The sequence below is a fragment of the Alligator mississippiensis genome, chromosome 15 (assembly GCF_030867095.1).
Source record: "Alligator mississippiensis isolate rAllMis1 chromosome 15, rAllMis1, whole genome shotgun sequence".
Classification (NCBI taxonomy): Eukaryota; Metazoa; Chordata; order Crocodylia; family Alligatoridae; genus Alligator; species Alligator mississippiensis.
The window spans coordinates 37,487,162-37,511,398 of NC_081838.1; the positions used below are offsets into that span (position 1 = coordinate 37,487,162).

At 48.7% G+C, this 24,237-nt stretch overlaps 1 long non-coding RNA gene across 1 annotated transcript; it reads left to right on the top strand.

The window, feature by feature from the left end:
* Nucleotides 1–225: 225 nt before the first annotated feature.
* Nucleotides 226–10,283, top strand: LOC132245616 (uncharacterized). Its single transcript, XR_009457324.1, has 2 exons — nucleotides 226–329; nucleotides 5,121–10,283. It is a non-coding gene; the product is annotated as an uncharacterized LOC132245616 (long non-coding RNA).
* The last annotated feature ends 13,954 nt before the right edge of the window (nucleotides 10,284–24,237 follow it).

Here is a 24,237-nt window from a genome sequence, read left to right on the forward strand (position 1 = left end):
TAAGAGGAAGTTGACCATTAAACTGTCTTGAAGGACACAAGACAGATAGCCCCAAGGTGGGAAAAGTTAGTTTAGGCAACCCTTTGTCTTGAATCTATAAAAAGGTTAATTGCCCTGGATGAAAAGGAGAGAGGCCACAGCAGAAATCTTCCTATAAGTGTCTCTCTCTGATAGCTATCGAAATAAAGTTTCTACCTGACCTGATTCCAAATTCTACAGCATGTTTCTTCCACGACAATTAAATGGTGCCGTGACTTGGATCCACAGGCAACGACGTGTTCGGAGGACTGTGAGCCTTTCCCCGCCGAACCCCGGCACCACCAATAAAGGTAAGAGGCCTTTTAAATCTCTATTGGGGTGTCGGAGGAGGACTGCTCATAGGTTCCCTGCTTGCGTTGGGTAGCTTGATTTGAACCTTTGTTACAGGTCAGTGTAGAACCAAGACCGGTCATACTAATCTGGTAAATTCTGTCTGTCTCTGGAAAGCACGCATAACTGATAGGGAGAATCTGTCTGTTGCACAAGCACTTGCATCCAGCACAACTCTGGGATCTAGGAAATCTGAGTGGGTGATGGGAATAAGATTGTGACCCTGATTGAATGGTGATTTGGAATTGGTCCAGGGCAAATTCTGAAACCACGTGCAGCCACCTCAAGACGTAAGCGAGCCCGGTTTGGGCGATGACTGGCGCAACTTGAATGCAAGGGGTGCGTGGTGAAAGAATAGTCACTGGGAGCCAAGGTTGAGAGACAAAATCAACTCTTCTCTCCTCCCCAGTGAACTTTTCACTGGTCCCTCACCCTCTTTGTTTTGCTCTGTGTCTTGTGTCCCCCCCTCCATTAATGAGCCGCTATAGATCTGCTGCCTGAAGGTATGTAGCCTCGGTCATCAGACGGGGCTACGAGCAGGTTTCTGTGACTTTAGCGGACTCCTTTTGTTGTTCCCCCACCCTTATTCTACCGTGTAGATAACTGGTCTGTTTATGATCCATTGCCAAATCCAGAACACAGCTCGGCAGCACTACAGGCTGAAGTTCGGATCAGCATGGACTTCCTCAATAAGCCATTCCCTTGTCTTGTCTTTCCCTGTGTGATTGTGAAATGGGTACAGAACAGTCAAAGCAAGTGCCAGTCCCTTCTAAGGGAACTCCGGCGTACTATATGTACACACATTATTCTCCCGAGACTTGCAAGTACCTGGATAAATAGTACTGGTATACCAGGGATGATTCTTCCAAGCAGTTCCCTGAGGAAGGCACATTCAATCTAGATAAACTAGTGCGCTTAAGAGGGACGTTAGAGTCCCGTGGATCCAAAACTCCTCAATGCCAGTGGAATGTATTTTTCGATTGGTATGAAGAGATGTCAAAAAGACCCACTGAGTCTCAGACCAAGAGCCTGAAAGACTCACAGGAAAATTTTAAAAAACAATTGAAGGAAACATGGGAGAAATTGGCCACTCCCCTAAATTCAAACTGCAGTCCATTATACCCAGTATTGAAAGGGGTACCCCCACTAACTGAACCTCCGGAAGACATTTTAGACTTTTGTATCAATCCAGCCTTAGCTGAAAATCTGGCCGCATCTAAACCAGAAAACAAACTAAGGCCATCAGCTCCCCTCCAGGTTATTCTCCACCTTCCTCCATCTCAACCACTGCCACATCCCAGCACCTCACTGGCAAGTCACTGAGCACACTCCAAATTCAGTTCACCTGAAAAAGGTATTGGTCAAGGAGAACTACGAAACTCCAATGCCCACCATGCCTAAGACACCCTACAATCTCAGGAGTAGCATCCGTGGTGGCCAGGAAGCGTTCCAGGCCCCGCTCTGACAAATGACAGGTGTAGGTCAAGATGGGGGAACGATAGTAACTGTACATGCTCCCTGGAGCACTACCAATCTGTTTAATTTAGTTCAGAGATTCCCTAAGATTCGAGATGACCCTGTAAGATTCCAGGAAGAACTTCAAGTAGTTATTGACTGTTATAACCCCACATGGGCTGATATGAACCAGCTTTTATGTGCTGCACTACCCCGTGAAATGTTACAACGTGTGTTAGAAAAGGCTAAATGGCCATCACAGGATCCCGGCACTGGACCAGAGTTGAGGTTTAGTAGGGAAGACCTTTTAAAAGCTGTCCTTGAAGTTTGCCCCAAAAAGACTGATTGGACCAAAATTAATTCTTGTAAACAGACAAAGGATGAAAACCCAGCTGACTTTCTGGAAAGACTTAAAAACTGTTTTGATTGCCATTCAGGCATGACTAATGCTGCTGAAAATGCCTGACAGGCTGTAGTGGCAGCTTTTGTTCAAGGACTCCAACCAAAAATTTCAGAAGGAATCCGAACTGTGCTTATAGGCTGGGAAGCCAAAGCTTTAGAGGAGGTTTTGGCAGCTGCGCAACATTTTTTTCATAAGGCAGAAAGACTTAAGGATAGCAATGAAACTAGATTGATGGCCTTCCAGATTCAGCAACTTCAAGCAGGTAGCGGCGGACAACAAGGAAGGGGAAGGGGAAGAGTAGTGGGAATGCTAAACAAAGGATGGGGTAAGGGCATAGGCCAGGCTAGGAACCTTTCCAAGTATGGCACTCAGTGTAATTATTGCAAACAGGAGGGTCATTGGAAGTCAGAGTGCCCAAATCGACCCGGAGGTACACCTAAGTACCGAGCACCACAAGGGTCCCAAGAATATTTTTCTGATGGTGTTTTCACTGCACCAGCTGAACTTCAGAATATTCCTCCTTTCCCTACCCAAGCCTGAGGGATGACATCATCGCCCCACTTATTTCACTCGACCAATCTGGTCCTTTTCTTAATTGTTCTGTAAACGGCAGGATTATATCTTGCCTGGTAGACACAAAGGCTTCCCTCTCCACTTTAAAAGCCTCTGATTTTTCTAACATAGCTCTTTCTGACAAAATTGTTAATGCTGTCGGCATTAGCAGACACCCTATACCCCACCCTGTTTCCAAACCCCTTTCTGTCCCTATCGGTCCCATTTCTGAGACACATGCCTTTTTGCTTAGCCCCTCTACCCCTGTAAATCTTCTGGGAAAGGGTTTGTTGTGTAAATTGGGCTGTGTCATCTACTGGTCCCCAGATGGCATATACCTAGAAATGCCGGAACCAAGGGAGACCAAGTTTTTGGCTCTGTTACAAGAAACAACTGGAGGATGATTTTGAAGCTGACACTTCCTCATTGCAACAGGAACTGTTGGCTCAAGTCCCTTCACAACTTTGGTCTACTCACGCCAATGAGGTGGGCCACATGCTCAGCGCAGAGCCTGTGCACATCACTCTCAATCCTGCCAAACCTCTCCCTTGTGTTCCGCAATAGCCTATCTCTAAAGAAGCTGAGGAGGGCATTCAACCAGTTATTACTTCCCTCCTTGAACAAGGGATCATCATCCTGACCTGTAGCCCATGCAACACTCCTATCCTTCCTTTTAAAAATCCTGGTTGAGAAACTTATCGCTTTGTACAAGACCTTCGTGCTGTCAATGCTGCAGTCCTACCTACTTTCCTTGTAGTTCCCAACCCAGCCACTAGATCTCTGTTCTACCTTCTTTTCTATTTCTATTCACCCTGATAGTCAGTTTTTGTTTGCTTTCACTTACCAAGGTCTTCAGTACACCTGGACTCGACTTCCACAAGGGTATACTGAAAGTCCCACCTTGTTTTCCCAGATCCTCAAAAAGGATTTAGATGCTATAGAATTTAAGGGGGCTCCACTCTAATCCAGTATGTGGACAATCTTATGCTGGCCTCACTTTCTCTGGAAGCATGTAAACAGGATTCCCTCGCCCTACTCACTGCCCTGGCCTCTCAGGGACATAAGGCCTCCAAAGCCAAGCTGCAATTATGCCAACCCAAAGTTCATTATTTAGGGCATGATATTTCAGCAGGACAAAGACATCTGTCCAAATCCCGAATTAACGCCATTCTCCAAGTCCCTAAACCAACTAGTTGGAAACAAATGAGAGGATTTTTAGAAATGGCTGGGTATTGCAGGCAATGGATTATGGGTTATGCCTCCATCGTCAAACACCTACAGGCCCTTACCCTTGATTCTCCTCCCGAACCACTACCTTGGATTCCAGAAGCTGAACAAGCCTTTATTCAGACCAAGCAAGCCCTCACCAGAGCACCCGCTTTAGGACTTCCTGATTACAAGAAACCCTTTACCCTGTATTGCGATGAACGATATGGCATTGCCCTAGGTGTGCTCACTCAGCTTCATGGTGACAGGGAACGTCCCATTGCCTATTATAGCTCTGCCCTAGACCCTGTTGCAGCAGGACTTCCTCCCTGTCTCTGATCTGTAGCTGCTGCTGCCTTGCTTGTTAAAAAGGCTGATTCCTTGGTTCTTGGACACCCATGAACTGTTGATGTTCCCCATGCTGTTATGGCCCTGCTCCTGAAAGGCAAAACACAACATATTTCTAACTCCCGACTTACCAAATATGAAAAGCTTCTTCTTTCAGTTGCCAATGTAACTTTAACACGCTGCTCTGTCCTGAATCCTGCTTCCCTACTTCCTACCCCATCAGATGGAAAACCTCATGATTGCTTAACTGTAACTACCCAGCTTTTGACCCCTTGTATTGATCTTAAAGATACACCACTGCAGAACCCAGATCTCCTGCTATATGTAGATGGATCCTGCCTTAGAAACACCAAGGGACAGCTCACTGCTGGCTATGCAGTCTGTGATCAACACCAAGTTTTAGAACCTTACCAGTTGCCTCATGCTTGCTCTGCTCAAGTGGCTGAACTGGTAACCCTCACTCAAGCATGCACCTTGGCTAACGGTCTATCTGCCACCATCTACACTGATTCCAGATATGCCTTCAGTGTTGTACATGACTTTGGTCAACTTTGGAAACAAAGAGGATTCCTTACTTCGGTTGGGACTCAGATTAGTAATGGTTCTTATGTCGATGCTCTTTTGCATGCTTTCCTATTGCCTTCTGCTATTGCTATTGTTAAATGTAAAGCCCATGAAATCCCTAATAATGATGTCACATGAGGAAATGCCCTAGCTGACCATGCGGCTAGGAGTGCGGCCCTTTTTGGCCCTCAGGCTCCTAATGATATTTTTCTTTGCTTTTTAGCAGACCAGTCTCCGTTGGCCAATCTCTCTTACTTGGCCCTACTCCAGGAACAGGCTCCAAAATTTGAGAGAGAAGACTGGCTGCACAAAGGATGTCAGTTGCACCCTGACACCTTGTGGCGCTCCCCGGACGGCCTCCTGGTAGCACCCAAGGCTTTGCTACTTTACCTTGCTCGTCTGGCTCACTCGGTGGCCCACACAAAGGGGGGATGATTGCAACAGTACAGCGTGATTGGTTTGCCCCAAATTTTCCCTTCATGGCACAGCAGTACTGTAGCACTTGTCCCATTTGTCTTGCCCATAACATTGGTCAGAAGGTTAAAACTAGACAAGCGGCACACCCTCCAACCACCATGAGAACCTTTTGTAAATTTGCAAATGGACTTTGTTCAAATGCCAAATTGTTGTTCTTTTGAATATATTCTTGTCATTATTGATATGTACTCTGGTTGGGTAGAAGCTTATCCTTGTAAACATGCAGATTCCAAATCTGTAGCAAAGAAACTTTTGAAAGAATTCATACCCAGATTTGGCCTGCCACTCACGCTAGACAGTGACCGAGGAACACACTTCACATGGCAGATTGTTAGAAACATCTGTAAGGCCCTGAACATACACCAGCACCTGCACTGTGCCTACCATCCCCGATCCAGTGGTGCAGTAGAGTGAAAAAACTCTGACTTAAAAACACGCGTCTAAAATTTGTGCTGAAACTAACTTGAAATGGCCAGATGCATTGCTACTGGCACTTATGCACATTAGAAACATTGCCAACAGAAAACATGGACTGTCCCCACATGAAATTCTCATGGCACGTCCCATGAGAATGGCCACTACACCACCCCCATTTCCTGATCAGACTAATCTTCAGTTGGATGATGAAACTGTTTTAAATTACTGTAATGCACTAATGAAATGTGTCAGATCTATTCATTCACAGGTTCAGGAAGCGCTGCCACCCGCTGCAGACGTCCCGTGCCATTTGCTTGAGGCTGGAAACTGGGTATATATCAAGGTTCATCAATTAAAAAAAACTCACTCCAAACCAGATGGAAGGGCCCCTTCCAGGTGCTCCTAACCACTAACATTGCCGTTCGTTGCCAAGAACACCAGACGTGGACTCACACCTCGCACTGTAAAAAGATTTCACCTCCATTGGACCCCGAGGCAGCTGAATTCCAACCAGACAGAAAGACTCCACAAGCTGGTAGTGAGCTCAGTGCCTGCCAGCAGAAGTATTCAGGACCAGTGGTGAGCATAGCGCCCACTGTCGAAGAGGATTTACCACTACAGAGTGAAGAAGATGTGCCCCCACGATACCACTATGCCCTCCAGGAAAGGAAAAAGGCCTCCACCTAGTTCCTGGTTCCCAAGATGGGACTGGTTGGTCGTGACTTGGGTAATTCTTAGTTTGCTTGTTTGGATCATATTACACGAATTTAAAGACTCAATAACTGAAGAAAACATGATAGACGACTTAATATTGCAGAATAGATCAAGAAGGTCACTATTTCATCACCAAAATGTTTTCCTCCAATTATCTTACCAATTTGCAAAGGACTTAAATGTTTCTCAATGTTGGGTATGCAGTCATGCCCCTATTCATTCTACTGGGGGAATACCCATGATATCAACACCTTTAAATGCCACACAAATTTCAGCCCCTTACTATTCAGATTTTAAAGGAAATGAAACCTGGCAGGATATAAAATGTAACCAATTTGATTATATATGGTTAGCCTATGCCACCCTGGGAAAATTTTGTTGGACCTGTAACGGATTTGAATTTTCAGTAGGAATCAGTAAATGTGAGAGAGAATTTAAGATAAATGGGGCGTGGTTCTCTAATGGTTCCTGGATATCTAATTATACTCCCAAAGTGGATTTTCAGGTTATTATACACAATGGATGATGAGACCACGCTGTAATGATAGCCACAAGTTTACTGCACTGGCTGGCCATTATTTCACATGTGGAGACAAGGCCTATAAACACCTTCCTTCCAGATGGGAAGGAACATGCTATGTCTCTGCAATATATCCCGCTATTGCTGTTAGATCTTACTTACCAAAAGGAAAGATTCGCAACATGCGGGAACTTACAGAAACTCAGAGATTTTGGGGAATCATGTTTCCCAACTATGGCGCAGGCTTGGCTATGTCTGAAATAAAGAAAGTTGCAGCATCCCTAGAGAAGATAGCTAATTCTACTGCTATTGGTCTTCACGAAATAAATAATGAAATGAAGGAAATAAGACAGATGACTTTACAAAACAGACTTGCTTTAGATTACATGTTAGCCAGCAAAGGAGGAGTCTGTGCTTTAATTGGTAAAGAATGCTGTACTTACATGCCTGATAATTCCGAAAAAATACAAGACTTGGATGAACATATTCAAAATGAAGCAGCCAAATTACATGAGCCAGACGATTGGAATTTAAGTTCATGGTTTAGGTCCCTTTTTGGCTCCTTAGGATCCACCATTATTCCTGGATTATTGATACTTTTTATTATTATAGTCCTGATATGTGTAATTTTCATGCTTGTACGCTGTTGTTTAAGCTACATATCTAAGCAAACCCAACCAGGGAATAGATTATATATTCCTGCAAATATCTGAACAAAATCAGCAGAAGGAAAATGAAAGAAAACACACCACAGAAACTAAAATGATGGTACTAAAAAGATGTGAGCAGATTGAAAGAAGATATAGAAAGATGCAAGATGAAATAGAGAGACTCATGGGAATAGAAATAGAATAAGATGAGACTTGTAAGTCTCAAAGGGGGGAAATGTGGAAGCAAAGGATGGATAAGGCCTCAAGGGGGGAGAGAGAAATTCGTTAGGTAAGAGGAAGATGACCATTAAACTGTCTTGAAGGACACAAGACAGATAGCCCCAAGGCGGGAAAAGTTAGTTTAGGCAACCCTTTGTCTTGAATCTATAAAAGGTTAATTGCCCTGGATGAAAAGGAGAGAGGCCACAGCAGAAATCTTCCTGTAAGTGTCTGTCTCCGATAGCTATCGAAATCAAGTTTCTACCTGACCTGATTCCAAATTCTACAGCGTGTTTTTTCCACAAGTCAGTTGTTGCGGACTGCTTGCAGCGAGAATGTGCTTGCCAGTCAGAGTAAGGACGTTACAGTTTGGGGCGGCAGGGAGGTAGGTTCAGCCCCCTCAGTGTATGCTGCCAAAATGCCTTTTCCAGGATGGGTTTTAAATAAGGTCTTTGAGATGGAGACAATCTTTTGGTGACCTGTGTGTACAGCACCAAGCACTGGAGAGTCCAGATGTCTAAATTGAGCCCCAAGTGGCGATGCGCAGGGGGTGCATGGGGTTGCACGTGCACCCCCTGAGAGGGCCGGTCCACCCCTGACAGGCTGTGCTCCCCGCTTAGGTGACAGGCAAGGTGGGAACACCAGTGACCTCCCTGCGAGCACCGGTCGGGAAATGGGAACGCCAGATGAAGCGCCGTGGCCACTTTTGTGAGTGCCAGAAATTGGCCGTGGGGGGAGTTTGCCTGCTGACTGGTCGCTGGGAGGGGGGCATGGCCCCCCCCCCGACTAAGGTGGCACTGGTCGCCCATGCGAGCCCCTTAGCTTTAGTGCAAACCATGTGGTGAAAAAAAGGGACATTTCACCAGCCTTCATTCTTGCAAGCTGGTAGAAAAGGGGATGCTTGCAGCACTTTTCATACGCATTGCAAAAATGTCATCAAGAGGCATGCCCAAAATACCTGTAGTGCTCAGGTCGGGCACTTCATGTATAATTAAAGGAGCATGTCCCCTGAGAAGGGACTTGGACAAAATGTTCACTCCTGCTAGCAATCAACTCGAAACAATATGGCAGCAGCTCGCTAACAAATAAGTGCCCTTTGTGTCTTCCACCGGTGTCTTCCACCGCTGTTGTGGAAGACTGTCAGGGACTTCCTCGTGCAGTTTATCTTTCTCACAGAATACAGGGAAGTAGTAGGGCAGTGCCATAGATATAAATCCATCAACTGCTTTAGATAGCGCGGTCAATTAAATAATTGATTTTGGCTTTAGGAACGTGTTTTATCATCACAGTTTCCATGCTGCCACCCCTGCAAAGGTTACCATGTACTTTCCAGTCATCTCACAATAAATAAACATGATGGCATGCCCTGTCAAATGTAATAACTCGGATTCTCTAGACCCTAGCTCTCACAAAGCAACTTGGTTCTCCAAATACGGCCTAATACCTTGGGGCTCATGTAGGGCTTTGAGTCCTTCATCATCTTCCGTAATACGCATGGAAGTCCAGCTCAGAGTCTTTTGCTTTTCTGCCACTACTGCCACAAAGGACAGAGCTCACAGGTGGAAGGAGAGTCCTCTGGGGTGGTCTCCTGCAACAATAGGCTTCCTTAATATTGTCCTTCCCCCTACTGGTATACTGCTGATTGTCCAAGGTGAGGTTCTGCTAGTACTCACGGTTGTACACTGTCTGATAAAAATCCTTTGCTACGGCCGCACGAACTACAAGTGCAGCAGTCGTGGCTTTCTACGGTTTGGGCTTTGGCAGATACTATGCCATTGAGTGCCCTAAGGAATCTGCCACCCGCCAGCGATGCAGCAGGCATAGGGTTGCTTTAAGAGTCTGTTGCTGATTACCAGGTTTCTGGGTATTCCTGAGGCTGTCTGGCAAATGCCTACCATTCTCTGCTTTTTCAAAGCAAGGTCTCTGAAGAATGAGGTTTTCCCGCTCTTCCCAAGCAAGACCTGTTCTAAAAAGGTGGCAGCCATGCAAAGGCTGAGCACAGGAGCAGCTGACAAAAAGCAAAGGACTCTATGGAAAAGCCTATAGCTGGGATGAGGGTTATATACTCTAACTTACAGTTTGGCATAATCTAGTACCTGTGGAATAAACCCGCTGGATTCAGAAGGAAGCTGGAAGTGCTAGCAAAGTGCAAATTCATCCCAAGATTACACGAGCTGGTGGTGTATTACAACTGGCTTGATGAACTCAAACATTACCAGGGAACTTTACCCTGCTGTCAGCCAGTGCTGCTGATTTGTGCACATCGGTGCCGTTGTTGTTCTGGCCTAACTTGTGTTTTATTGGCCGAGCTTGTTGTGACTCGATGCGCTGCCAAATCAGGGTGCACCTCTCTGGGCTGCACTAGCAGCCGAACCTTAGTCCCAACCAAGTACTAAGAGCCCCCTGCATGTTGCCTGCACAGGTCTTTTGAAAACGTGCCCATACATTTACTTGGAAAATGTTAGCCGGTATATCTTCTCTTGAAGCTAGTGCTGAGACAGGCAACTCCAGCGCAAGCCTCACAACATGTATCACTTACCTTGAAACCCTAGCGCCTGGGGTCACGTGCGTGTGTTAAATCTCAGTTCACTTGTAAAATAAGAAGGAAGCTGCTAGCTCTTTGGGAAGCTTGAAAGTGTGACCCAAATGCACTTTTGGGATTTGGAAGCCAGGGAGCAGAAAGAATCCAAAATGCATTTGGCTTGAAAAGAAAGAGGGATTACGGGGGAAACTCTGAGGTTGGTGGAAGGGAGGGACTGACTTCTGATCTGAGTTTGGCACTATTTTGAAAAGCTGCCCTTGTCTAGGTGCCCTACTGATATTTAAATGCTTTTTGGTTCCCGTTTTGCTGGGCCCCGAGCTGCTTGGAACATCTGGCCTTGCAGCACAGACAGGAATCGCGCTCTCTCTCTCTCTCTCTCTCTCTCTCTCTCTCTCGGGGGGATTTTCAAAACCTGCCAAGTACCCAAAAACCAACCAACTGTTTCTACTGGAAACTGTATTCCAGATCAAAGGTTGTAGACTTAGCGTTTTCAAATTGTCTCTCCTCTCTCATTTTCTCTCATACTCCAGGATGTTGAATCAAGGTTTGCTTTGGTTTTTAGGTAGGTAACAGGCTTTCCATATTTTTGAAAACTTTCCCCTGGCTCTGTGGTAACACCTAACTCCAAAACACAACACCAGGAGTTGCAGAACAGCTTTGTGAGGTGCAGTCTTATGTGTGCTTTGACTAAATCTACCAACGAAGCGCACAGAGAGAAATGAAAAGCAGCAGGGCAACCATTCAAAGTAGCTGGGGGCTGGCACGTTTATGTTTAAAACAAAGGCTGTGGAGAGGGACACAAAACTCCAGCTGTCAAATTTCAAGACATCTGAAAGGTAAATGGAAACCCTCGAGAGAATGATGGATTGACCTCACGCTGTTTTAACACAGGATACCCAAAACTTTAAGACATTAAGAAATGGAATTGATGGCCTGGAAGAGAAGTTCAGATGAAGATGTATCACATTGGTGATATTGCTGGAGACAAGTGACACTAAGCTTGTCTTTTTGAAGCAGATTAGGAGAGAGGCTTGAGACTGGATCATTGTGAAGTCTTTCTACAATGCATCGAGTCTCCTTCTGTACTTGGATGAGACTTCGATGATTACACAGTCTGGTGTGTGGCAAATTGGCTAGAAGGTCATACCCAAAGAGTGGTGCTGGACAGGTTGGTATCAACCTGGAAGGACGTGGGCAGTGGGGTGCCACAAGGCTCGGTCTTCATCAGTGACTTGGACAAGGGAGTGAAGTGTAGTCTCCAAGTTTGCAGATGATACAAAGCTGTGGGGAGAAGTGGACACACCGGAGGGCAGGGCAGTCCTGGACAGGTTGGACCAATGGACAGAAAACAATAGAATGCAATTCAACAAGGAGAAATGCAAAGTACTGCACCTAAGGAGGAAAAATGTCCAGCACACCTACTGCCTAGGAAATGACCTGCTCGGCAACACGGAAGCCAAAAGGGATATCGGAGTCATAGTGGACTCCAAGATGAACATAAGTCGTCAGTGTGACAAATTCATCAGCAAAGTTAACTGCAGTTTATCGTGCATCAGCAGATGCATGATAAACAGAACCAAGGAGGTGATACTTCCCCTCTTATCGGGCACTGATCAGACTGCAGTTGGAATACTGCTTGCGATTTTGGGCGCCACACTTCAAGAGGGATGTGGATAACCTGGAGAGGGTCCAGAGAAGGGCCACTCGTATGGTTAAGGGCTTGCAGGCCAAGCCCTATGAGGAGCGACTAGGGCACCTGGACCTCTTCAGCCTCTGCAAGAGAAGGTTGAGAGACGACCTTGTGGCTGCCTATAAATTCATCATGGGGGCACAGAAGGGAATTGGTGAGGCTCTACTCACCAAGGCGCCCCTGGGGGTTACAAGAAATAATGGCCACAAGCTAGCAGAGAGCAGATTTAGACTGGATGTTAGGAAGAACTTCTTCTCTGTTAAAGTGGCCAAAATCTGGAATGGGCTCCCAAGTGAAGGGGTGCTCTCCCCTACCCTGGGGGTCTTCAAGAGGAGGTTAGATAGGCATCTGTCTGGTGTCAACTGAACCCAGCATGCTTTCCTGCCTGTGCAGGGGGTCGGACTCAATAATCTATTGAGTTCCCTTCCAACCCTAACATCTATGAATCGATGAATCTAAATTAGTAGCATCTTGATTAGATTAGGGACCCTATGGAGAGGCTGGCCTCACAACCCACCTAACATGACCTGCATATACGAGTTACCTCATGTGTCATATGTAACAATAGGGCAACGTGTTTGTTGGGAAGGACCAGGTCATTTGCTTCGTGAAAATGGTACCACCTGGACTTTGTGCAGTTGCTTTTTGCAGTTCCTTAGGATCTAAAGGTGGAGCGGTTGCTCTACTGCAATTAAGTAACTGTACTATTGCCCTAAAATGGCCAGAAATTTCCTCTGAGGTTATACCTCTCAACTGTTATGATACCCACGTCATGGGTATCAGATGTAGACATGCCCAGTTAGAAAACTGGAATAAAGTAAAAAATAAGCTGCAAAGACTTGAGGCCAAGGCTTGGCAAGGCACTTGGTTGGCCTTCCTTACTAGAGAAGGCGAGTGAATCATCTGTTTGGCTGTCAATGTGCCCAAGCCATGTAAATGGTATGATGTAATCTGCCCTATTCGTGTGTCACCAGGTGTCACCTCAACTACGTGGCTAACCATCTTAAACATCACAGTATTCTGCAATGCCCTAGTGGCAACAGTTAAATGGTGTTTTAACCTTTGTTGTTGTAAATCTGTTCATGCTATGCAAGTTAAATGTAAAGGTCCCTCCCCGTTCCCTGATGTAGCGCATGTGGTTTTGGCATCTCAGCTGTAGCTGTCATATTGCTTCAGCAAGCAAGGGGCAGAGTGTGACAGGTAAAAATTATGTCTGTTGATCAAGGTGCTTGCTGAAGGCTCTCTGAAGATTGTACCAAGTGTTTTTTTTCTGTCATTTGTTTAGATATTAAGCTATATGTCATTGCTAAGACCCTAATTAAAGTTTAAGTTGTAGTAAGGCCTTGTATCAAGTAAGGTCTAGTCAATTTAGCAAAGCCTGGAAGTAGCAAGGCCCTGTGGTGTAGTTAAAATTAACCTTATCAAAGAAATGCAAGGCTTGTACTGCTATTGGTCAGTCTAAGGACAGTGGAAGCAAAAACCATCTGAGTGGCTGTAAGTTATCAGCACGGTTCAGAAGTTATAAATTGGCTGAAACATCCAGAAATCATTCAGAAGGAAGAGACAGCTCCGTGAAAGGGATTAATTAGCTGTTGACCTGGATTGGTGGGCCCGTGGATCTCGAGGAGCCCAAGGACTGAACGCCAGGGTTCTTCCCGGCGCCTCTCAGACAGTGCCGATCAGGGGCGCCTGACTTTGCTGAGCTTTGCGGAAAGAGAAACGTGTCAGGCATCGGAGGGGACTGCCGATAAGTTGCTGACATGAATTATTCTTGTCTGTCATTGTTTGTCTCGTTACTACACGTAGTTGTGTTTTTGTGAAGTCAATAAAACTTTCTTACATTTCCAGCCCCAACCATACTCTCAATTTCTAACCCTCTGCAGGCAGCTGGAACAGTCTTCTCATGCTGTTCTCCCCTTCCCTTGTATCCGTTATTATAACAGAGCCTCGTAACATCCTACAGGAGAACCTGAACAACCGTGTCTGGGGAGCCTGGCCCATGCAAGCTTCCCTGTCTCATTCCAACACACGTGTCTCATAGCTGGGTGTGTGGGAAAGCAGGTGTGCAGTTACGGTCCCAGAGGCGGATGGTGTATGCTCTTTGCCAGTCTCTGCTAAAGGCTCCCTCATTTTCCTTAGTCTTAAACATGTCAGAGTCACTTCTGTCTGTGCACCATTTTGTCCTTTCGTAATATATTTTCAGAGTCATATTTTACTAGAGGCCCCAGCCGAGGCTGGAGCCTACGCCACCGTAGTGGACTCAAAACTCAGTCAGGCCACGGAAAGCAGCTTTTAAAGGCTGGCTGAACCAGAGCAAGGAAGAATTGTTTCTGAGCCAGGGATTCCTCTGGTCATACCAAGACTTTGAGTAAGTTTGCATGCAAACAGCTTCCTAGCTTTTGAGGAGGAACAGGTCTGACTGAGACAGGGGGTTGCCGTGGAAATCTCTGCACCTGTCACCCAGAGCCATTGGAGTGGTCTCTTGAAGGACCCCAGCTACCAATGGTAGTGGAAGTCACCTTTGGGATGTTGGACTGTTGCTTAGCTGGCTTAATAGCCTGACAGCTACATTAGGAAGGGAGAGGGCACCGCTTGAGGCCGGCTTGGCACCTTTCACTCCCAATCCAGCTGAGACCAGCTTGTCTGCAGATCTGGCCCAAGTTTCTAATGAGCCTTTTGGCATGGTCCGACTTCTGGCTACTTTATATTTATGTATCTGGGTTGGCGTTTCCCTTTTAAACCTTCGGTGGTGTTCTTCTGTATGAAGCCAAATAAATGGCTCAGTTTATCCCTGATGCCACGGTCTGCTTGTGGGCTTCCTGGTGCCGTTTGCCAGTGGGCACTTTCTAAGTGAGGGCCATGAGTGCCCTGGCATCCTCTGTCTTTGTGGTGAGCAGTTGCGGCTGAGACATAAAGGGACAGTTGATCAAGCTGATTAAGTATGGTCATATAAAAGATACCAGATTCACCCAAAGAACCTTGCTCATTTATAAAGGACAGCTTTTTTTTTTCTCTTTCAGTGCAGCCCTGTTCCATTTTCCCTACTGTTCTTCCTACCATCTCCTCCAAACACATTCATGTGGACAGATGATACAGCGACAGTTAAATGACACTGGTGGCAGGAGCGACAAGTGAAAAGCAAGTGCTGCTGGTGGCAGGTAAAATCAGCCAGGTACCAGATGTAGTGGGGAGATGCTGCGAGGCTCTTTGAAATGGTAGAAACAACAAAGTCGAAGCCTCTCTTACTGAAAGTGGCAGGAAAGGAGAGGCACTGTCAGAAGGGTAAAGGCGTAACTCAGCCGAGGTCACACAGCAAATATTACACCACATCCTGAATGTAGCCCAGCTCTGAGAAGCACGGGCTTTGTGCTTACACCGCTGGATTGTGATTTAGGAGCTTCGAGGTTGGTTCTTGGCTACACCATATATGCCTGCCGTGACTTGAATAAGGTACTGAAAGTCCAAACCTGAGCTAAAGGTGAGACACCACAACCACTAAGGCGGTTTTCCTAGTTGCTGGGGAGGGCCACTTTCTTGGCATGGGGTAGTACCTTGACCGAGGTCAGGCACAGTCTCCCACTTTCTCTTCCAATGGGAAGATCTTGGCTATACGCCCACTTTATGGAAATGGGAGACTCCTCCCTAGTTTGCCCGTGTGGCTGAGGGCAGGCGAAACTGAGGGGCATCCGAACCCTGAGCCTCCAAGCTTGGGTCTGCATGTAGGATGTCTGCCAAAGGATTTGGAAGCATCTGAAGCCCCAGGCAGAGGTGGAGGATGTTTGCTATTAGTAGGGCCACATGTGGTTCTTGAGCGACTCGTGACTTTGGAATTGATTTGCCTGATTTGCTTGGAACATGAAAAATTTTCCTTAACCCTCGCAGCCCTGCCCCCCCCCCCCCAAAAAAAAACGCCAAGCTAAAATATTTTGGCTGTGCTGGCTGCTTCCTTAGCCCAACATGTCTGTGGGCATGTCTATGTGAGATGTTTGCTGCCAAGCTAATTAGTTCTGCAGTAAAATCTCTGCATCTACGCACGTGGCCCAATAAGGCTGCAGTAAAGTAACCAATGCCGCCAGAAGATAGTATTTGTAAACACAGGTAATAGCCTGTGGTGGTGTTATTAAGTGTGCTGGCTAGCCCCACACTGGCTCCCCGTTGTGCCCCAGTCAGCCCCTCTGCAGCACATGAAGCAGGGCGGGAGCAGCCTTGGGCTGGCAGGCTCAATCCCCTGTTTCCCTGCCAGCTGGGGCTGCTCCAGCCTGGCTCGATGGGCTGTGGCCCTAGGTGTGCTCAGGCACGTGAATGGCACATGTAGATGTACCCGGCATTCCTCGCCTGCAAGTTGGGGATGACAAAGTTCCCCCTTGCCACCCGCTTTGTCTTTAGCATGTCAGTTCTTTAGGGAGGGGACAGCCTTTAGCCATGTGAATGTCCACTCATTTATACACCGGGATCTTAATTGGGGGACAGCAGTCACTCCTGTATTTTAAAAAGCACAAAAGATCTTTGCTAAGCTCAGGTGCCCTGGAGAGGTTTGTCTGCTGAGGCGTCGCTCAGGAGAGCCGAGCCCTATGCCTTTTTCCCCAAGCGAGTCGACTTTTCTTTTTAAATCAGCCATTTTGTTCCTTCCGTCCAGATGGTTTGTTTTTTCCTTCCTCCCTCACCCCCAATTAAATCATAGTGGATGTGTCACGCTGGACACATGGATGATCTCTAAAATATCACGTGGCTCATCCCTGGGAGCTCCTAGGAGTGGCTTTTAGTAATGGACCAACTGTGACAGAGACTGGACTCCCCCAGTTTTTCAAATAGACAATTGGCATCTTCTATACTTTTAAAGCTGTAAGTACAATTGATCTGCAACCCACGGGCATTTTCCCTGAAAGCACCACAAAGCACGTTGTACATGATCCTGTTTAGTCACAGTCTCAGTTGGCAGAAACTGTATTGAACCCTGCACACAATTTATGAGACGTGTGTCTCATGACTGTTCACTACGGCTCGTATGTGCTGCGTATTTTGTTACGCCGATGGGTATTTTTTTTCCGGGCAGTTATCTATTCGGGTGGCAGTTATTCCTTGGCCCCATTGTAGGAGAAGAAATGACAGGTGCGCAGAAGAGAAGAATCTTGGCTCAGGCAATGGCCACGTAGATGTTCTTTCTCCCACGTCCTGTAGCAATACCTGTGGCTTGGAGCTTCAGCCACCAGCCCAGAGGCTGGACCTGCAAATGGCTCTAGAGGGATGGGGCACAAGACAGAGGTCCCGGTGGCCCTCTCTGGGTCTCTGTACTGGCAAAACAGCCGTGAGGGATGCATTGGTCCACCAGTGTTGTTGCTTCTGGCCCATTACTTGGATGCTTTTAGCCCACCAAGGCTGTTTAGTCTCCTTTCGTGGCCCTTGTATGTGGCAGAAGGTGGCGTTGCATGGCAGGAGCAGGGCTTTTGAACCTTCTGGTGAAAAGCTGAGGGATTGGCTTCTTCATTTTGCTTTTTGTGATTAGAGAAGAGTCCCTTTGCGTGATGGGTATTTTCCCGCTTGCACGAGTCCCGCAGACTCGTCCAGGCTCCATTGTCATGGGGCTGCCGAGAGTGCTGTTTGCGTAGCTAACCAAAGCAGACCGGACTCCCGCTTTCGCAGGGATCCGGGTCATTCTCCTTGGAAATCTGCCAGCTCTTGTGCCAACGTAGATTCATCAAGAAGCAAGCTATCGTACAGGGGATCTTTCTGAAGTCCCCTGTGCCTTTTTTGCGTGGTCTAAAAGCAAAGGAGATGAGTGATGTGTCATATCTCTAGCTGCTTCATTCATGGCTCTGTCGGCCAGATGCAATGCAAACCACACAAGCCCTAATGTCGGGGTTGTCCTCGAGACTGAAACCAAAGCGTCCTAGCCCAGTGCCCTGAGCGCACTGGTTTTATCCCTATCGTGATGCCCGTGCCCTGCAGGAGCTGCAGCCCTAAACCGAGACCTGGTTTTGTCTCTTTGGCAGGCGAGCAGGCCTGCTTTGCTGTCACGATCAGAAAACAATCGGGACAGAGGGTAACGATGAAGCCTCGTGGCCTGACGCAAGGTGACTGTGAAATGGAATCACCTGTCTTTGCTCTGAAAGCCCTTTGCTGCTTGGCTCTGCCCCGCCAATGCACTTCGTACGCACTGTCCAGCCCCTCACTTCTGCCCCCTCTTCTCCCTCACTGTCAGCCTACATCATGTGTCCAATTTCCCCTCCCCTTTGCCCTTGTTTCCCCTTTGCCCTTTTCTGAATGGTAAAAGCTCCACAGAAAAAAAACAGAAGTGCTCAAAAGCACTGCACTCTCTCTTTCCAATATCTCCGTAAAGTGCGAGACTTCAGGTGAGTCTGTGTTCTGCATCTTGGGGCTGCAACACAGGCAATGTAGCCCACCAGATTGGCAGGGGTGGGGGTGAAGCTGGTCGACACTATTGCACCGTCCTCATTTCGGAAGGTTCAGGTCAGTCAGAGCTCGAGCAGGCAACTTGCCCAGCCAAAGGACCGATAACAATGAAGCTGTGGCAGCAACTAGTGCCAGGTGTAAAACCTGCCTGAGCAACCGGGCAGATGCTCAGGGAGTTGTCGCTCGGGTGAGTTTGCCTGTGCTCGGCTCTAGCCTGCCATGGCCCCCCTGCACTAAATCAAGAAGCAGAAGGGTCTGTTGCATACTCGCACGTGGTACTTTGCGGTCGGTTTTGTTTTTAATTCTCTCTTCGCAGTGATGCTGCACATCCCCAGGAAAGGGGTGTGAAAGTGAAAAATGGCAAGTGAAGGAGCAGCCTGTGCTGTAAGCGTGCTCGGTGGCGTCCCTCCAGCGGAACTGGATCGCCCGCTACATGATCTACAAGCGCACGCACAAGTTCAAGTTGGCTCGCTGAGCGCGTGAGGATGCTGCACAGAAAATAACAGCCACTTTTTCTGAAGTCTGGGACACTTTTCAAACACTGGAACGTGCAGTGCGGCTGCCTCCCTGCTGGGAGCTATCGGCAATCCTAGTCAATTAGGAGACTGTTCTCATTTCTCACAGCAGGGATGTTTCCTTGTCATGCAGTGTCATCCCTAGCATGAGGGAGAGAGCGGGGCCCCACGGACCGCAGTGAGAGAGAGAGACAATGAGAGTGAACATGCCATTGGGACTTGCCTTCAGAGGTTCCGCCCTTCCAGAGATCACAAGCATCGATCAGGTTATCACTGTCCCGGTGGCCTTAATGTGTCAGCAGTCCCGGAGAGCTAGATTAGATGAGAAAGCAGAAGCTTCTTGTTCTTCACGTGTGCTCTGAAACAGCTGGGTGTCGCACAGCGGACAACTTGCTCTCGAGCCTGCTCCCCGGTGAAGATGCATGGGTCCGTGCCCATTGCGCCCCCAGGAGCCAAAGACCTGAACCCGGACCCCCCCAGTGAAAGGCCGGGGGGTAAAAGCTGGGCCGACAGAGAGGGCAGATTAGCACAGGGGTGCTCACAGGGGTTTCAGGGTGTGTGGGGGGGGGTGAGCGCACATGCGTGCATGCATATGGGGCTGTGCCGGATGGGATGCGCTGGTTGAGTGGAGCCCAGGAGGGGAACCTCGCCCCCTCCCCTGGGTCTCTACTTATCTGAGCCCCCCAGGAAGCCCTGTGACTGGAGCTGTGCGAACAGAGTGTTCAAACAGATGCGGCCCGACAAAGGCTCAGCAGTTTGTGCGGGAGTTTGCGTGCAGGGTCGCGGACCTGGATGGCTGGTCTGAGCAAGCGACCTGAGCCCAGAGGCCTAAAGAGAAGCTGCTGAGACCAGGTAAGTACGAGAAGTAGCTCATGGCTATGGCAGCGACCCACCATGCCTGTCAGCATCAGCTTCTCGGCGCCAAGACCACCCAGACTGGACCTGGACCACAGGGGCTGCCGAGACCCGAGCACAGGAGCACCCACCTTAAGTGTCTGTTATTTTCTGCGTGGCATTCTCGCACGCACAGCCGGATGCATCGAAGTTGTGTGTGCACTTGTAGTTCACGTAGCAGGCGATGGAGGCCCTGGAGGGCCGAGTGCAGGAGCTCGAGGAGGAGGTACACTGGTTACACACCATCAGGGCCCAAGAAGATTACAGCCACAACTACCACCAGGCCCTACTCCAGGGGAACAGGGGAGGAGTATTCAGGAGGTAAGTATCCCCACCTCTAGGAGGAGACGCTGGGCGATGGGAGCGGGGGACTCTCTCCCGAGAAGTATGGAGGAACCTATCTGCCATCCAGACCATGTAGCCCAAGAGGTCTGCTGGCTCCCTGGGGCCCAAATCCAAGAGGATCCCCAGGCTCATCCGTCCTTCTGACTATTACCCCGCGCTCCTCATCTGCTTGGGCATGGACGACGTGGTGAGGGGTAACCCTGACTGGGACACGAGTGACTGCAGGGCCCAGGGGGCTGGGCTCGAGGGACTGGGGCCTCAAGTCTTTTTCTCTTCTGTGCTCCCTTTTGCAGGTCACAGAGACAGGAGGGAAGGCTGCGTGGAAGACATCAACAGACGCCTCCGACAGTGGTGTGACCGCGAGGGGTTTGCTTTCTTTGACCCCAGCGTGCACTTCAGAAAGAGAGGACTCCTAGGAGAGGTAAGGCCCTGTTCTCAGCCAGGGTGGCCCATCGAGTGGACAGGGCTTTAAACTGGCTTTGCTGAGGAATGGTGATGGATGTAGCAGGGGAAACTGGAGAGGTACCTGGGGGGTCAGATGTCAGGAAGCTTATAGCGTGTCATAAATCCCAGGTCTACGTTTACTCCAGGGATGTACTTTGTAGCTGTGCCTTTGAGAGTTGTGCCGAGCTGCTCGTTGGTATGGCAAATAGATAAAATTCCTTCCCCGGAGGTGTCACACGGCAGGCAGGGAGGTAACTTGCTAAGGAGGGCCGGCCCGCCCATGCCTGCGGCACCTGTGGCCGCAGGGGGCACTGCAGCCGAGGGGCCCCGTGTGGCTGGCATCCTCTGCAGCAGGGAAGCAAAAGCTGCTGTTTTAAACTCTGTGCCCATTTTAGGTGCCAGGTTGAAAGCTGCAGCTTTCACATTTGCTTCCCTGGCAGCCGGAAGCAGGACCCCTCCTCCTGGGGGAGGAGGCACCGGGCTGGGGTCTTGCCTGAAGAGCCCCATCATGCCTGGAGGGGAGGGGGCCAGGATGGGAGATGGCAGGTGGGGAGGTAAAAAAAACCTTGCTTGTTGTTGTGACATGAAGTTTAAAATCCAACACTGGCTGCAATTTGGCATCGTCCGTGTTTCCAGGACGTACTTGGTAGCCGTACTGGTCCGAGACGAGAGACAATGCAAAAAGGTAGAACTCTCAGTTCCAAAATGATCCCTTTCATGAGACCAACTGGGAGATCACAAGTCAAAGCTGGACCCAGAGGGACAGCTTTCCACCTCCAGCTGCCTCTGTGCACACATGAAGTGTATTTCCTACCCACGGGGACTTTTTACCATTATAATTTACTCAGAGCTCGACAAATGGCATTGGACCCTGAAAGCTCACCAAAAAGGACAGGTTTCTGGTGATTTCCCAGTTGGTCTCATAAAAGGGATCATTTTGGAACCAAGAGTACTACAGCTTTGCATTACTTCTATGTTTCAGCCAGGATTTCTTGTATCCGGAAGGTTGATGAAGTGCTGTTTGTAGGCTCGTCCGTGGAAAGCGTTTTGTGTGTTCCTGTGGAGGGTTCATCCCACAAGACTGGAGAAAGAGCGGTTTTCTCATGAGAAACATGCCCTATCGGTCACCGGGTATTCTGGCCTCGGATAGATTTCCAGTATATGTTCACTTTGGCTTGCAGTTGTCATTTGGTCTCTGCTATGTATTTGCCATCGGGATATTTGGCACGCCGGACAAGATAGTGAACGCTTAGGGTGGTGCTGGTGTCAGACCCGGGAGTGCCGATGATTCTGTCATGGTGTGTAGCAGTCGTGGCAGCGGCAGAGATACATTGGCAGGCTTTGCACTTCTTTTCATGGCATGGCCTGCCCCCGTTCGGTGCGTTTTGGGCCGCAAGAAGTTTGCCTTTGGCAATGAGGGCTGTGAGGCTCGGTGCTTGTGAGAAAGCCGGGAGGGGTGGCTCTAGGAAGAGCTCAGGAAGAATAGGGTCTCCTTCTAGTGTGGGCTGCAATGATTTGAGGAGTTTCCCTATAGGTTCGAGGGAGCGGTGATACGTTATAACCGGCAGTGCGTGAGTCGCGGGGGTTTTACTTCTGCATTGCAGCCAATGGTCACATGGTATCCAGGCAGCTCTTTCATATGTGCAGCTATCTCACTGGAGGAGCATCCCTGCCACGTGAAAGACATTTTAAGAGTTGTGTGGCGGTGATCCCAGGTGTTGCTCGCTGTACCAACTCAGTGCTACCTGAGGGCTTGGCTGCGTATCACAGGTTTTGTGGTGTGTTTAGGGTGACTGCTGGCTCCATGCAGATATGGACATCAATGTGTGGGTTTCTTGTCTGCTGTGGCCTGTATTTTACCATTTGGGATGCCAGTTATTGCATCTCGAAAGGAGATGTTGGTGCCAGAGTCCGTGAGAGACAGTCGGACAGAGGGACAACGACTGCCGTGTTTCCAACGGAACTCAATTGGAGACGTGGCCGGTTTTCAGTGCAAACGACGAAGATGCCACCGATTTGGCTTAAGTACAGCAAGGGTTGGATGGTGCAGTCTTTGAGAGAGTCTTCTTCCAGGTGGCTCATAAACAGGGTGGTCTCCTGTTGGCCTACAGCCTGGAGGAAGCAGTGCTTGTTAAAAGTGGAATTGTTGTGTGCAAGGATGAGGCATAGCATTTCAGTCGTATCGTTGGGTCTGTAAGTCACCAGCTTGCTCTTGGAGATTGGCGAGGCACGCTGTCCTGGGGGGGATGGAGGCATATAAGGGGGTAACATCCACGCTGGCTAAGTGGACTACGCTTTGAAGTTTTTGTAGAACATCTGTAGCGTCTCGGACCAAACTAGCTCCTTTTGTAACAAGTGGTTTAAGGACCAGTTCCATGAGACCCACTGGCTCTCAGCCACCGACTCCTCAATTTGCACTTCTGCTGACTGGCTTGCACACAGGGCCACCTCCAGCGTCTTTACTCTTTGTTCCATCTGGGAAGAGCACGCACCGACCACAGAGGCTTCCTCAGCCTGATTGCAGGTATTTAAATTGGAGAGCTGGCTAGAAAACTGTTTCCAACCATGTTGTTGGTCTCAAAAAAGATATCTGCTTTACCTGGAGAACCTTATCTGCCCCGTGTATGTGTACACTTGGCTGTAGCAGGGGTGGGGAGCAGGCAGAACTGGTGGGCATGTGCCCCACAGCCAGGCAGGGGCCCCCAGCCTCCGTTGCCAGCTCTAGGAGGGGAAGGGGCCCTCACCCGCACCCGCCTGAAGCCCAGCTCCCATGGTGGGAGGGGTCCTCCAGTCTTGTGTTTGCCCAGGCCCCTGGTATACCTTCATCTGCCTCTGTGCTTGCCACTCCTCCCCACACCCCGCCAATGCTTTCTTCGCATCAGGGGGCCCCAAAAGCTTGTGGGATGGCCCTGGTGCTGAGGGTGCACTCTATGCCATCTCCCAGGTCACCAATGAAGATACCGACCCAAATGGGCCCAGCGCTGACCCCTGAGGCACTCCACCTGATATCGGCTGCCCACCAGACATCGTGCCATCAACTGCTACCCTCTGAATTCAATGATCTGGCAGGTTTCGGTCCACCTTCCAGACCCTTTATCCGACCTGGACTTTCTCAGCTCGCCTGTGGGAATGTTGTGGGAGACCGTAGCAAAAGCCCAGGTCGAGTCAAGGTCCGACGGTGTGCCCTCATGTGCAGAGCCAATCCTCTTGCCATAGAAAGCAAATTGGTTGGTTTGGTCTCGGCTTGGTACAATGCCTTTGCCATCCTTGAAACACGTATACCTATTCGCTACGTTGCTTTACCTTTCACGTTCAACATTTCAGCTGGGCTAACTAGCAGACTCTCACCACACCCCGTGAAGGTACGCAGCTGTTTGGAGAGGTAACGGACATAGAACAGTGAAGAAAAGATACAAGTCACTAAGTGACGTTCCATGGAAAGGAAGTTGTACGGCGCCTAACCGACGGGCCTGCCTCGAAATGTGTCTGTAGCGTCGCGGGA